The following is a 16,501-nucleotide window of genomic DNA, read 5'->3' on the forward strand; positions in this document are numbered from 1 at the left end:
TCGAGCCCAACTTCGGCCGTACTGTCAAATACATAGATTCGTTCCTTAGCCGTACTACGCGAATGTGGAATGCCGTACCTTACTCTTTCTTTCCTAGTCATTGCAATATTCAGGAATTCAAAACCAATGTGCAATGACATCTCCTTTTAAACCAACTCTCCTCTTTCTAGTGCTCACACTGTGACTGCATAATAAGGGTAGTAATATCCCCTTGAGTGTGTGCTTATTATACAAAAAAAAATAGTCTGTTTAAAAACACATAACATTTAGTATTTGGCTAACATTTGAAATTCTTCGTATTATTGGTTGATTCTTTTCTAAGGTTGGGATAAATATTTCGGAAATAAATAAATTTGTGTTCTTTTAAGATTTTTGAATTTTGAAATTATACCCTAAAATGTTCGAAACTACTTTAAAATTAGCAGATATACTGTTCTCATCATTTACATAGTAAAATTTGATCAAATTGTTGGTATACGTGCTGCACAGCAGTTGGTTACAGAAAAAAAACTTGAAGAACTTAAATGAAGGAAGTCAAGAGTGCTACATTTTTTTTAACTTTTGCGATTGGAGCTATATCAAAATTGAAATAAAAGAGGGTTTAACTCAGAGTCCTGATGTTTATAAATAAAATATTTTTAAAAATGTCCAACGACGTACAAACAATTATTTCTAATACTTTATCTCAAATGAATACTAAGAACATTTATTGTTGTTTAATGGATATGTTCAAAACTACTAATTAACTTAGTGTTGAAGTTTCCACTTGTCCTTTTTAAAGAGTATTTTGTAGAAGTTGTACTGCATTTCTTTCCAACAATCTGAGTCTGAAATATTAACTTCTAGTTTCCGTAAATCAGGACATTTATATTCTAAATAAATATCCGATATGTGGTGACTTTGAAATGTAATAAATTGGTAAAAACGTTTAGCTAAATTCAAATTTAATCTTCTATAACCTTGACAGATGCTCACCAATTATTCCATTAAATCACCTAATGGAAATAGACCTCAATATTTCGATAAAGTGTCCTACTGTAAATTAACTAACCATCTTCACCAGGTGCAAGATATACATATATAAACATCGATCGTCATAAAACAAAACAAGCTTTGCATATACTCGTATGACATCATTACAAACAATAAACGCCACTATTGTCATTATGGGTAATTGATGGTTGGACGTCAGTGGATATCAGTTTCTGAACAGGAATCCATTAAGCATAACACTTATATTCGAAGATATCACTGATCGGTTATATACGAATCGAACATTCCTCGATTTTCTTCCTGTCTTGCCTTCATCTTCTTCTTGTCTCGCCAAAACCATCGATGCCGCCACCGCTCGCCGCCTTCGCTGCGCCGGCCGTAACTCAGCGCTGCCCCGCATAAGAAAATTTGTACCATTATTTTAGTGTTCATATTTGTTGTATTTGTATTTTTGTGATGTCAGGTTGCTGTTCGGCTTGGATGGCATACATCCAACATTCTTATCGGTTATACCGAAGACGTTTGTTAAGTTAAGCGCGCCCACAAAGAATTTGCAACATATTTCCACAACAGTTCCAAGATCAAAAAGGAGGAAAACCTAAGCTAGTATTTTTGTTTTCTATTCTAGGAGGGATTCCAAGTATCGGACTGCTCACAGGGGGAAAATAGCTTAGATTAACCAGCGAGATTATTTGCGCATTGCGCATGGTACTTTTTACAGAGAAAAGAGCTAGAGCATCATCATGTTGATGCTGAAGCAAATACGAGAGGGACGACTCCCTCGGGCTGGGATCTCGGATCGACCGACCCAGGACCGACACCATAACCAAAGTTGGAAATGCGTTGCGTGATTGTGATTGCAGCAATGCCAACCATGTCCGGCGAGCACCGATGGTCATTAATTATGAAGATTGCAGGAGGTCTTCAAATCACGTTCAACATGAGATAAACGTGACAGCGTGAAATGTTGGATCGTTACCATATACGGATTGGAATTCAAGCTGCAATATTCGTACAGACGTTGCGACGCACGGGCTCTGTGGACAGTGGTCACACGTACGTATACAATACATGGAAAGTGACATCCCCCTTGAGCGCGCACAAAAAGGGACGACAATTAATTATCCTGGCTTGGGTTTGGGATATGGGCTATACGGCTATTCGGATACAGGAAGAAGTTTTGAGGAAATATCGCGATCATGCGGTCGTATATTTGTATATAGTCGAAATCAAAACAGGGTGAAATCATTGTGGGTGAAGGTTCTCTGCGCAAATCATTTGTTTTGTGAAAACAATGAAGACTTAAAGTTAGAATAAAAACGTCTATAGTGTATAGAGTTAGAGATTTAAGGTTTGAAATGGAATTATCAAATTTTCAGTTCAATGAAAGAAGACATGTTTTATAGGTGCCATATTGAGAGTAAATATTATGAAAATAAATAGTAGTAAATTAATTTTAAGTTTATCTTAAAACTTGATGTTTAAAAAAAAAAAATGGGGTGGCGCAACAGTCCGTTGTGAACCAGGGCCTAGTGACTTACAACTCTCAACCATTCCTGTGTGCGAGTACTGTTGTCAGGAATGGAAGGGACCTACAATTGTAGGCTGAATCCGAACGGCTAGTTTGAGAAAGCACTTTTTCATGACAAGAATCACTCTTGAAGGATTTGTCAATTCCTCGCAAGGGGCAGTACCCGCGAAAATTAATTTTTTTAAATCAAGGTGGCACAAGCAGGGATTGAACCCAAGACCCCTTGCATGACAGTCCAACGCACTTTTTTTTTTTATAATTCCAACGCACTAACCATCATGCCACGGGTACTACAAAGACTATACTTCACAGGATCATTTCTGTAGTCAGTCTTCTCTTACTTTTGAAGAAAGTACGAAATTAACTTGATATGTAGATTTTGATTAAAAAATTGTGAGTGTAAGATTTGCTTTTGATACAGTAAAAAACCGTACATTTTATATAACTTCTTTAATTATCTCTTAAAACACACATATACAAATATTCAATTGACCAATTTTCAATTATTTAGAATTAAGTTGATATTTTTTGAAGTAAGTATGAATGGTACTAAATTAATAAGGACACGACTTAATTCGTCGGTGTTTTTATTTCTTTCCAAAATTATTTTCATTGGTCCCTTGAGCCTCATTGTTAGTAGTGATTGAGCCTCAATTGCCAGTGAGGTAAAAAAAGTAAAACAAATTGACTTGGAAAATTTCAGGGAGATTCAAATTGGTAATTAATTGTTTTTAAGTTTTTCCCCACCATGTGCTTATAAATTTAGAAACAAGCGAATAATTGATTATAATAGTTTTGTTAGAACTTAAATACGGACAAGCGTTAACGTGGCTTAACAAAGTTAGTGAAAAAAAACTCTGCTGTAAATTTATATAAATTCAGAAATCTCCGAAAAGAGATCAACGTGTTGTGAGTTGAGCCACAGCTAGATCAACCTGGCGACCGAAACAAAACCCACCTCCAACAAAAAAACTTCAAAAATTCTTTTAAAAAAAGCAGCATGGGAATCAACAAGGCAAAAGTAATAGAAGCCCAAATGGAGATTTCGGAACAGATTCATCAAACATACGGCAACTTTTCGGATGTAAAAAAAGTTTGAAAAACACTAAAGAGAATTCGATGCACATCACAAAAAAATAAGTGTTGATTGTTTTGGCGAAGAAAAATACTTACAAAACAAAATTTACGAAAGTACGATGCAAATGTTGGAAGAAATCATTCTCAAAATGCTTCAAGGTCTTGCTGGTGAAATAGCAGTACAAACCAGAAGACCAACCTTCAAGGAAAGAACAACCCCAAGCAATTCGGGAACTTGATATAAACAGATTTAAAAGGATAATAAATATCATTAAAAGAATAATCCACGATCTTCAAGTACTGGGAGCAGTGGATATAGCCAAAAATGATATTTGGAAATCTTAGTTAAAGAGATGAAAAATCTGTGTACCAACAAGCTTCCAGAATACAAAAATGAAGAAATTAATGAATTATATTACATAATGCTTGGTGAGTATTTTGAAGAGCTTTCCAAGTTGATTAATGGCTCGAAAAATAAAAAGCCAAAGACAATAAACGTATTTTGCTAACAACACACTTCTGAACCAAAAAGTCATAAACAGTGCAGTGACAAGGCATAAATCGTAAGAGAACTGCTAGACACTACGAATAAGTGCCCTTAACGCTATTAAATCTCTTAATCTGCAAATAGAAGAGGCTGATCCATTCATTTCGCGCATAATTGTTCGGAAGTTAGACAGTGATCGTATTAAATTATATGAAGAAACCATAAGGATATCCAAAGAAATTCAGATATTAAAAGATATACATAATAGATTTCTTGGATCAACAATACCAGACTTTAAAGGCGTTTGCCGATAAGAATTAAAATGTGTAGTATTTTTATTTTCCAACACTGAGTTAGAAGATGAAGGCTTTTTAACCCTAGGAGACGTGATGTCTAATAAATTCAATATTTTTAAACATTTGAATGCGTTTCTGCATTTAAACATACCTTAATGTAAGACACAAAATAATATGGGACATATTCATAGTCATATTAAAAACCCTAGTCTATTTGAACTGGGAAGTACCCGTGGCATGATGGTTAGTGCTTTAGACTGTCATGCCAGAGGTCTTGGGTTCGATTACCGCCTCTTGCGAGGAATTGACAAATTCTCTAAGATTAATTCTTGTCATGAAAAGACTTTCCCACTTAAGTCGTTCGGAATCAGCTTAAAACTCTTGGTCCCCTCCATCCCTGACAACAGTACTCTCACACAGGAATGGTTGAGAGATGTAAGTCACTAGGCCCTATCTCTCAACAGATTATTGCACCCCCGATTTATCTATTATTATTTGAACTGGAGTCTAAATTTAACATATAGGTTACACACAGCTGCTATTCATAAAGAATTTACCAGCTATGTTTAGTTAGAAACAGGTTAAGGCATATTCTATTACAATTGTATATTCTATTGCTTGAAGAACAAAATAAATTGCGTTAGCTGGAAACTTTGAAACCCTTCAAACTACTTTATTTGATGTTAGTTGAGAAATTTTACGAAGTCTTATGTCTTATGATGGTCTTAAGACTTGGAAGCACGAAGATATTACCAAACATTTCATTGAATTTCAATCTGTAATATTTAGAAGGTCAATTATAAACGTAACATTTTTTTTTCACGAATCGATATCTTTCATACAAATCGTCTTTATCTATTTCAAAGCGGTCCAATCGGAACTTCGATACGAAGAAACTATAAGAAAGTTCTAAATCGAAGTTCTAACGCCTTAGAACTTGGTGAAGAAATGACGTAGAACTTAGGTAAGTTCTAAAATTTCAGTAAACCGAGTTTTAAGGGCTAGAACTTTATCAAGAAATCGGGCGTTAGAAACAGCTTATGCGTATTTATTTTTAAATTCCAGATTATCGTTTTAAAATGGGTTAAAATTGTCGCTTTTTAGACAAGACGATGCACTGTTATGCGACTTCTTAAACATCGTATTGGAAAGAATTGTGCAAAACTTAAGCGTCAACACTAGAGGCACAATCTTCCAAAGGTCCATCCAATTACTCGGATACGCATATGATATTGACATAATTGGAAGATCAAAGCGTGATGTCAGTGGAGCGTTTCTGAGCATTGCGACGGAAGCGAAGAAGATGGGTTTAGTCGTCAATGAGGACAAGACCAAGTATATGCTGTCATCAAAAAAGGACATTGAACAACGACGAGCTATAACTTTGAGGTAGTTCAGGACTTTGTCTACCTAGACTATTAATTTAAATAAATATGATTTAAAATAAAACCAGCATAAGTGTTCATACATATATGCGTTTCGCCTGGTGTATTGGTTGGGCTCGTCAGAAGATGAGCAATACACCTTGTCTTGACACATATTTTCTCGAATAAATCGAGATTTCATATAATCTGAGCTACATTGAGCAGCTGCGAATTATATGGTTGCAACAAGTCTTCAAAGAAGATAAATTGTATCTATTTTATTGCCTTGCTATGCGACTTTTTGAAAAAAAAATGTTTGACTGCACAAATTTTTGAGTCGAAATGTTTTTCATAAACACCGTTTAATTTTAACAAATATGATTAAAAATAAAACCGCTATTAACATAGACAACGCCACCAGCGCTGAAATCAAACGAAGAATAACTTTTGCAAATCGCTGCTTTTTTGGGCTTAGAAGGCAATTGAGAAGTAAAGTCCTCTCTCGAAGATCTAAAACCACCATCCATCACCATGGTGCTGAGGGCTGGACACTGTCAAAGAAAAATGAGAGCGTCTTAGGATGCTTCGAGAGAAAAATTCTTCGGGCTGTACAGCGACACTGACCTAGTTAGCAGAATTAAAGTCCAACGGCTTAGATGGCTAGGTCATGTAGAGCGGATGGACATCAACGCTATAACCCGGAAGGTATTGGAACCCTATCCCGAAAGACGGCACAGTAGAGGAAGACCGCGACTCAGGTGGCGCACCCAGGTGGGGAAGGACCTCAACCAACTTGGCGTGCGAAACTGGAGACAGCTAGCTAGGGACCGAGCTGAATGGAGACGCATATTGGTTGAGTCCCAGGTCCACTCCGGACTGTTGAGTCACCTTAAGTAAGTAAGTAAATTGTCTATGAATAACATAAACTGAAGCTTAGCTTAGGCGCCATTCATATCATTGGAATCGATGCGGAAAAATGTTTGATATTTGATGGTGTTTTTATTTTTCTATTAAAAATTATTTTTTTTTTTCTGGACAAAAAAATTCATTTTCCTGAACAGCTAATACGGTTATGTTCAAAAGTGAAACGAATTGTACCACTGATTTGGGTTCCGATTTCACACAATTCCAATTACAGATTTCTGTCAGTAAAAATTTGTCGGTGGATTTCAATCAGAAAATTATTTTCCAATGACGTTTTCCAATTTGAAGTCAATATTTCTCTGGCTCTTGAGCTATGGACGACGAAAAAAACGTCGCGATTCCGAGTCTATAAAATAAATAATGATTATGCTTGTATACAAAAAATACCCCCAATGCCCCAACCCCCCTTAGAAAGAACCCACATTTTAAAAATATTTAAATAGGTTTGCATAATCATTCAAATTGGTTCAAAGTTTTATTCAAATATGTTCAAAAATAAAGATATTAAGTCCAAATAACACTTAACAGTGTACCATTTTGTGAACCATGTTGCTGTTCAGAAACACCTTTTTTCCGAAATTTAGAATTCTAAGACTTGTTTCCAAATGTTCTGGGGCTCTTTTAAATTGTTCCAGAGAGCTGTTTCACTAAATTCATTTTTACCATGAAATATTTTACCCTATCTAAAATCACTGTTCAAAAGATTCATTCAAAATTATTCAAAAATGAAGATTTTAAGCCGAAAAAACACTTTAAATCGAAAAATCATGTTATGTATCCTTATTCTGGCCACTGTTTTTCGAAATTCCAAAATTTCTTCCCAATTGTGCCGGGGTTCTTCTTAATGTGTCCAAAGATTCCTTTCTGATTTTAAGTATAGAAAATTTGCAAAACATGCACCCTGCCTCCCTTTTTCCAAAATCGAACATTTTAAACTTGGAACAATTTAAAACCACACAAAAAATATTCCAAAGATTCATTCAAAAATGAATATTTTTACCCCCTAAAAAAGTTTTTAAGACAAATCTTGTTGCTTGCTTTGATATATTATTGATTTGCTCATAGTTGCCACTTGTTAAAACTAATCTCTTGAATATTCCAAAAATATTTTTGATATCATAAGATTTTAGTTAAAAAAATACATGGAACGTAACTTAACGTAACAATGTTAAGAACACTTTTTAAAACATAAAAAAATATAAAGTTGGAATTTCGAAAAATGGGAGGCTGGAAATTATTCGAATTTTACCCATATTTTTTAAAATTTTGATCATAAATGCCCAAAAATTTCGTTTAATGTATTGGACATTTTGGAGCAACCTAGAACAATTTCCAAAAAATTGATTTTCGAAGAAAGGGCGTCTAGTTCAAAATCAGTTTTTAGGGTCTAAGACCCCCATTTTTGGGTATTGAAAATAAAAAAAAAACACCTTTTACAATTGCGGAAAAACCGAGAACAATCTGGAACAATTTTCAAAGAAGCGGGGCTAACTTCACTCACTCAAAATTTAGAAAAATATTTTTTCCTGCAGTATACAAATATTACCTTCTATTTTCATTTTACATAATTATAGCCTTAACCCTATGAATACATTATATTTGCAGACTTCTTAATTCATCAGTCTAGAGTGTTGTTAAGTCTTGTTGGAAAACTCTGATACAGTGGCATTTACTGAATTTCTTCATACTAACAAATAACTTCCATTGCCTAAAACTCAAACAACATTTAATAAAAAATAATATAAACGACTTTGTGGGATTATGTTATTGCTGCTATAAAAATCGGTATACCGAAAATGACTTCCTAACCGTGTTGGTTCCCAATATTTTTATTTAATAAGAGAAAAGCAATTGTTTGACTAAAACTAATTTTTTAAATGCTGGAAAATATCTGGTCTAGATACCTAACCTACATTCTTGGATTTGTCATTGTTTTCCATGATCTGTAACAGCCTTTTTAGTTATATTTTTTATTGGAGTGTTCAAAAATCTTTTTTCATTATAGTTTTCCGAGTATTGTTGTTTGTGACCTATATTCTAAAAAATTAGAGCTAGCGTAAAATGGACAATTTTTATGGGTATATTGCCTCCTGCTTTGTTGAAGTCGAAAAAAAAATATGCTCATTAGGTTAAAAACTAGATTTATTTTAGTGATTTTTTTAACAATGACAATTCGACATTTTTTGTTCAAAAATATATAGACTGCTTTCGAATATCGCGATGGGAATAGCTCAGCGGCTTTTACAATTCTGCTCCTGACAAAGCAAAAAGGTGAAATAATAAATATATAATAAAAAACTACGCGTTGCGCTGCGCACTAAAATTTCCATGAGAATATATTTTTAGCACGGGTACGAGAAATTCCGCTTCCTATAGCGCGCTCATACATCAGCTCTATACCCTCAATAAAAACATATTTCTTTCGAAAACGCGTTTGCTCATAAAATGTTTGACGAAGAAGAAGAAAAAATAATATAATTCTAAGATTTCTTGAATATTCATGTATCTACAGTTTATTAGTTTAATGTCTCCTCGAACCTTAAAATTTTCTCTTATATACTTTGTGTTCTTTTCAAAAGCTAGCGACTTTTTTCCAAGGAAGTTTTGTCAGTTAGGTATTTATCATCACTCCTTGCAGGCAACGACGAAATATAAATCGCGACGCACGCACGCGTAAATGTCCTTGAAAATGCAAAGGTATATTAAAATTATCGCTAAGGATGCATCAGGACAATGCGAGGAATAGAGTCCTTGTTTATTGCTTAATTGCTACCCAGGAAGAAATATTATTGCCAGTCGTAAAACCATAAAGTGCAGGACGAAGACCGACGACGGGGTATACTGCTTAGAGGACTTGGACTTATATTTGTACATATTTTCAGATCTTCCACGCGTACAGAACTGTTCAGAGGTTATTCGACTCCTGTTGCTACCAATTGTCAATGAAGTTAGCAAAATTAGTAGTTGAGATTATTGTCCATACAAAGAAGCCTACAATTCAGACAAAAAGAGGCGGCAACAAGACATCTCTTTCAGGTCGTTTTGTTTATGCCTCGAATAAGTGTCTTTGCAAATATTTTCATTCCTTTTCATATAAAAACCTAGCATGGCAATGGAACTTATATCCGTTCACTTTTTGGCCCACGCCACGCTATAAATCGCAAATCTATTAACAGTCTAACGAGCAATTTTAAGTCTTTCGCGTGTGATTTGTTTTATTTGCCTTAGACACTTTGACGGCGGCGGGCGCGGCGGCGGTGCGGCGTGTGGTTTCCCGCGCATCGATTCTTCGAATGTCCTTGATTTGATTATATTACTCCAGGATATACTTACCTTGTCTGTGGTTAATATTAATTATGTTTCCAAAGAATGTGAATATTTCTATTTCTTTTCCGGTGCACATTATTTTTTTGTTTTTCAAAAACAATCAGAATAGAAAGAATCTCCCTTCACCCTCCTCAAAATATACGAGAACAACTTTTCTATAACAGAAAGAAAATATTTAATTCACAGTTAGGTTGATGGAAAGTCATTAATTATATGCAGTCTTGTATTGAAATCATTTTGGTATCATTTTTCAAAACCGACAGTGAAATTGAAACGAGAGCAGAACCTCGTAAGTGGAATGGTAAAAATATGTGGGGTGTAAATGATATGAATATATACCCAAATGGGTGTTGATGGTAAATTTGAAACAAACGTATTTCACGCCCTTGAAGACTTGGTTTATTGATTTTTCCTTTTGCTGAACTGTTTTTTTTTGTTTGTATTTTGTTCTGGTGTTGGTATGCGAAATGTTTTAGGAAAAATCAATTGATTTTAGCTTCACTTCAAAATTAAATGTTTCAATTTGTGTTTATTTTTTATGCATACTTACTTTTATTTTGTTTTAACTTACAACAACAGACTATGCAATTGGTTAATTTTCAATTTTATGTCTTGCAATTTTCTATTTTCCATTTTATCAATTTTGTATCTCACAGATTTAGTTTTTAGCAATTATTGTTTCGTAAAAAACATTTTTTTTGCTATTTCTATCTTAAATTTGATTAGTTCATATTTCAAGCATTTATTAATACATTCTTTAAATTATAGCTTCTGTAAATAGTATTTTGCATGTTTTTCCTAATAAAATATACCAATATTAATATTTTACTTTATTTTTTAATGCGGCACGGCAGTCCAAAGTCCAAATCGTGAATTATTATCAGATAGCATATTGGAAATTAAACGCAACTTACAATCAGCCCCGTTGAGAGGAGGGAGGGAGGTCGGTTAACCCCGGGCCCGGGATTTTCTAAGGGCCCGTAAAATTGAAAACAATTAAGAGAGTGTTTTATTTTTTCAATATACTCTACACATACATACATACAATGTACATACCTATTCCCATTTCTACTTACTTTTAGAGGCCCGAACATTTAAAATCAGTCATGCTTTCGCAATCGAGCACCTGTTTGCATGTTATCTACTAATCTATCAGCCACAAGCTTGCCGATCTGGGCCTCTGATTATTATTGGCGTACATTTTTGTTAAAATTTAATGAAAAAATGAGCAGCTCTAAACTATTGAAAGAAAGTAATAATAAATTGTTTCGCTTTTCTTATATAATTTAACCTAAATTTCTAATTTATTTTATTTTGAACATTTTTAAAGTCAAAATAAGGCGCCCGCAACTTAAAACAAAACACAAATATTTATTTCCGTTTCTATTTTTATAAAGTTTCTTTTTTTTTTTTTTGTTTCTGAAATTAAAACGTAGCATATCAGTAGGCATAAACTTTGAAAAAAATGCAGATTTTTCCATCCCGGGCCAACAATTTATCTCGACGGCCCTGCTTCCAATATAGAAAACGCGCGAGAACTTTTGAGATATGACAATTTTGCGCTTTAATTAAAATACAGGAATAAAATGTTAAGAGATTTTTTACTCAAACGGATGCTATACATATATTCTTGTAATTTAATTTATGATCAGTTATTTAATTAATTATTTAATTTTTAGATAAAAAGAATCTTTATATAATCTAGAATTCAATATTGGTGTGAGCACTGTTCCTTGTAAGGTCTTTCATTAAACGATTCATTTCTTTAAATTTTAATGAAATTTTGGGATGTCAGCAGACCCCTCTTTACCACTGGGCCCAGGCCCAGGGCCCCGCAATCACCAGGGCGCCAAAATTGCTGAAACATCACTTAACACCTATTATTCTATTTTCAAGAAAAAAAAAAATATTTCGATACAATGTTAGAATGTTCCGTTTTGATCATCGTTTTATGTAAAGTTTGCGTGTATCATTTGTGTTTTTGAAGTGCATAAAAATATACCTACTATTAAATCAAAATATGTGTTAGAGATTCACAGGCAAGAATAAAAGAAAAATGTAAATTTACCACTTTTGTACCATGTGCAGGGCACTCATTAAACTTGGTAGAAGTGCATGCCGCTGGGTGTGTCTAAGAAGCAACCAAATTCTTTGACATTATTCAAAAATTGTATAACTTTTTTTCGGTATCTTCTCATCGATGGAGTGTGTTGACTGCTCATTTAGGTCCAACAAAAGTTTTAAAAAGTCTTTCTCAAATAAGATGGTCGGCGCCTTATATAAAGGTCATCAAGAAATTGAAGAAGCTTTAATGTATATCGCGAACGATTTAGGATAGGCACGAGAGGCCAGAGAGGAAGCATTAAGTCCTTGGAAAAAAATGTCCAAGCTTGAATTTACCATACTTACAGAATGTTGGAACTCTGTATTGCAAAGAATTAACAAAACAAGTACTTTACTTCAAAAACAAAATATTACCCTGGATGTTGCAATAAATTTACTGAGCGCAATAGATGAATTTATAATTGGGCTCAGAGACAATTTTGATAACTTTGATTCATTAGCCAGACAAAAAAACCCGGAATATAAGGACCTTTCTGAAAGAATGAGGTGTAGAAGCTCATGCCAGACTTTTTTTTTGACGGCCCTGGACCCTCAGTAATTCTGACTGGGAAAGAAAAATTTATAAAATTGAAACCTTTCTTCGCATTGTCGACACACTAAGCGTTCATTTGAAACAGCTACTAGGTTCGTATAAGAAGATTGGCCAAGGTTTAGACTTTTTTTTTTCGATTGAAAAATCTGAATTCAGAAGACTTAAAAGAGAACTGCAAATCTTTTGCTAAATTTTGCACCGAAGATGTGAACGGAGATGAACTACATGCTGAATACCTGAATTTAAAAGACTACTAAAAAATTAGTCGACACGAAAATGAAAAAACTGACAACATTCTAGAGCTTTATCATTTTTTAAAAACTAATAAAATTGAAGATGAATTTCCAAATGTTGAAATTGCACTAAGAATTTTCTTAAGTATGATGGTAACCAATTATAGTGGGGAACGTTCTTTCTCTAAGTTAAAAAGAATCAAAAACGAACTCAGAACTACAATGAATTAAGAAAGATTGATATGTTTGTCGCTGATGTCAATCCTCAGAGCAACTGATTTTGAAGATGTGATCAATGAATTTGCTAATTTCAAATCAAGAAAAAGACCCCTTCAATAAATATTACCTTCTTTTATACCTGAAAAAATATAGTCTGTGTCACTATATTGTTCTTTAAATTGTCTGTTATTTTAATTTTGTTTATTTTTTAATTTTTATATGAAATATTTATTTTTGTTTTTATTTTTACATTGTTTATGTTTATGTTTTAAATGCTGCAATAACTATATATCTTTTTAATAAATTAAAAAAAATGTATTTATTTAAAAAATTAAAAGAATAAATATCAATTCAAAGTTATGTGATTTTGTCTGTATACCTTTATTACACAACATAACATTTGTATACAATCATACAGGGGCCCCGTTTTTGAAAAGTGCCCAGGGCCCCCAAAAGGGTAAGGACGGCCCTGCCTCCATCCCTGACAACAGTACTCGCACACAGGAATGGTTGAGAGATGTAAGTCACTAGGCCTTAGTTCTTAACGGATTGTTGCACCTAATTTTTTTTTATATTTCAACATTGAATAATTCCATTATATTACAAAGTGTGTGTACTTTAGTGAAAATATCTTTTTTTAAATATTATACTTTTTTGTTGAAAATATGTATTCAAAAATGTTAAGAGTTCTTGAACTGTTAAGAAATTTAATTGAATGTACAAGTTGAAGAATGAATGGGCCGAAAAATTGTGTTTATAGACGAAGCTTATTTCTCGTAGAATGTGTGGGTGAATAATGTATTTGGAAAGAAAATCAACATTGGAAGAGCTACCAATGCATCCTAAATTTTTGCTATGGGAATTCTTGAAATAATTTATGTTACTTTTAAAACACCATCTTTGTTTTATTCCATTGTAAAGTTTTATACCTCATACAAAAAAATTACCCTCTATCTAAGAAGTTTTACTTTATTAATTCGAATTTTAACAATATTCTTAAGAACAATTCAGAGTAAAATTTTACCTTACAAATGTCTAAATAATAATATCATATCTTCGCTATTTTGTGTAATTATGACTGACGAACAAGCGTGAGGAAACAAGTACTAATGATACGATTTTTAAACCTAAATGTTATTTCTGTTATTCAAGAAACGTTATGAGAGCTTCGTGGGTCTTACGGTAACCATAATCATCATACCGAGGGAATTGTACAATAAGAGTATCTAGAATAGGGTAATAAACATTTGCGCGAACATTTTCTTGTCGAGAAAAAGGTGGTCTTTCACTTATCCGTGAGTCATCTGGCTGAATTTTTTCAGTTTTTTTGTGCGACGAGTATTATAACGATAATAATCCTGAACTCCAGACAGTGCTTTAGCTGTTTCTTCATATTCTGAAAATTGTCTACCTCTCATGTCTTGAAAAAATAAAGCTAGAGAACTATAGACCTACACAACGGATGATAAATCAACTCGAGATTCTTGAAGCTACTAGCAGCCTTAAAACGACTTAAAATTAAATTCCACTCAATGACTAGGATTGCTGTTTCTAAATGTTGTAATTTTCATTGCAATCCCGTAGTTTCAGTTCGCATTTAGTTGATATAGTAAAGAAACTGTAAAGTTCTTGTAAAGTAGAAAAAAAGTTCAGCTGCAAATGACCCAACCAAATTCAAAGAATGGGCGGCCTTGTGCCGCTATAGGATTAATTGTTTTATTTTTTTTCTGAATCTCTGACACATAACCGCATTGTCATACGATGCACCTCGACGCGACAGTTCGTTATATCAAAACCATTATTTTCCAAAGATTTTAACAATGCATCCTCAATATCTTTAGCTTTATGGTCGATATTTGGTAGAAATTCTAGAAATCTTTTAAAAATTTCAGTGTTATCACGTACATATCTTATAATTTTTATAGTAAGCTGATTGACATGTGCTATACCAGACGTAAGACTTAGCAGATTGCACTTCACAAGAAATTCGTTGTATAAGTAGGTACTTTATTTAAAATAAACAATATAATTTCTCCATAGATTGTTTTAGACAAACACGATGTATTCCCACTACCATGGTGTGCATACAATGTTAAATGTTTAGATAAAAATGGATCAAACTCAGCAAGGAGCTGTACTGTTCCTAAAAAAAATCCCATTATTAGGATCTACTATTCGTTCTGAATTTCCTCGAAATGGCAGGCCTATTATTGCTAGGATTTAATAATTGCAATTACTCGGTAAACTTTTTTTTTAAATAAATTGTTTCCTCATCGAGTTGTTTAATTAGATTTTGAACAACACGCCCATGAATTATTTCTTGAGGTTTAAAATAACTAACGTTGGTTTCAGAATTTTCATGAGCTTCGACGCGTGCTTTTGAGTTTTTCCCGTTACGGAATCCTTCGTCAGTAAAAGCATTCATTTCACCACTTCTAAAATACAGAGCCTTTAGTTTCTGAATAAATCAATCTCTAACGGCGTTGATTTTCTTCTATTTTTAAAGCACGTTGAAATAAACCTTTGGAACTATACCTTCTTTTATCACTATAAACAGTCTGCAATTAAAGAGTACATTATCATTTAGCCGCCCTTAAAATTATGCCGCCCAAGGCCTAAATCCATCACTGGTTAACTTAGTAAATGGTCAACCAACACTCGGTACAAAAAAAGCAGAAAATATCAACAAGTTCTTTGTAATGAGGGGAATCTCAGTCGATTTCGCCTCGCTCACAAGACTCTGAAACAGTTCGAATCTGAACCGTATTTTCATCAATAAAACCGTTTTTAGCAATAAATGTTTACGCATATTGATAAAACTTCTACTTTGGTAGATCCCAAAAACCAATCCATGTAAGATCAAGGATCATTCAATACTTCTCGTCACTGTTCTGTGTGTTGGACAATTGGCTGGATTTATAAGTCTATATTTTTTATTTTTTTTTTGAAAACTATAACGTCTCTCAAAATCAACGAAAATTAAATTAGCCATCGCGTGGCTGGCATGATGGAGGGGACCAACAGTTTTAGGCTGATTCCAAACGGCTAATTCGAGAAAGCACTTTTCATGACACGAATTATTCTTTGAGAATTTGCCAATTCCTCGCAAGAGGTACCCGTGAAAAAAACTTTAGATGGCATAGGCAAGGATTGAAACCAAGACCTCTGGCATGACAGTGCAACGACTAACACACAGTCGACTCTTCAACGTTTGGTGGCCAAATTTGAGATGACCGGGTTCAGTAGACAACCAGCCAACACCCGTACATTCAAGAAACACAAGATCGGCCGAGAACATCGCCGTGGTCCGTGAAAGTGTACAGCAGAACTTGAGGCAGTCTATTCCTAGCCTAGTACAAGACTTCGGTCTTTCGCTGACTTCAACACCAATATA

General features: G+C 33.8%; 1 pseudogene; it reads left to right on the plus strand.

Annotated features, from left to right (window-relative positions):
* The first annotated feature begins 2,819 nt into the window (after positions 1-2,819).
* On the plus strand, positions 2,820-2,923 carry LOC129943600 (small nucleolar RNA U3; annotated as a pseudogene).
* Positions 2,924-16,501: the final 13,578 nt, after the last annotated feature.

This window comes from Eupeodes corollae, chromosome 1, assembly GCF_945859685.1.
Source record: "Eupeodes corollae chromosome 1, idEupCoro1.1, whole genome shotgun sequence".
NCBI classification, from domain to species: domain Eukaryota; kingdom Metazoa; phylum Arthropoda; class Insecta; order Diptera; family Syrphidae; genus Eupeodes; species Eupeodes corollae.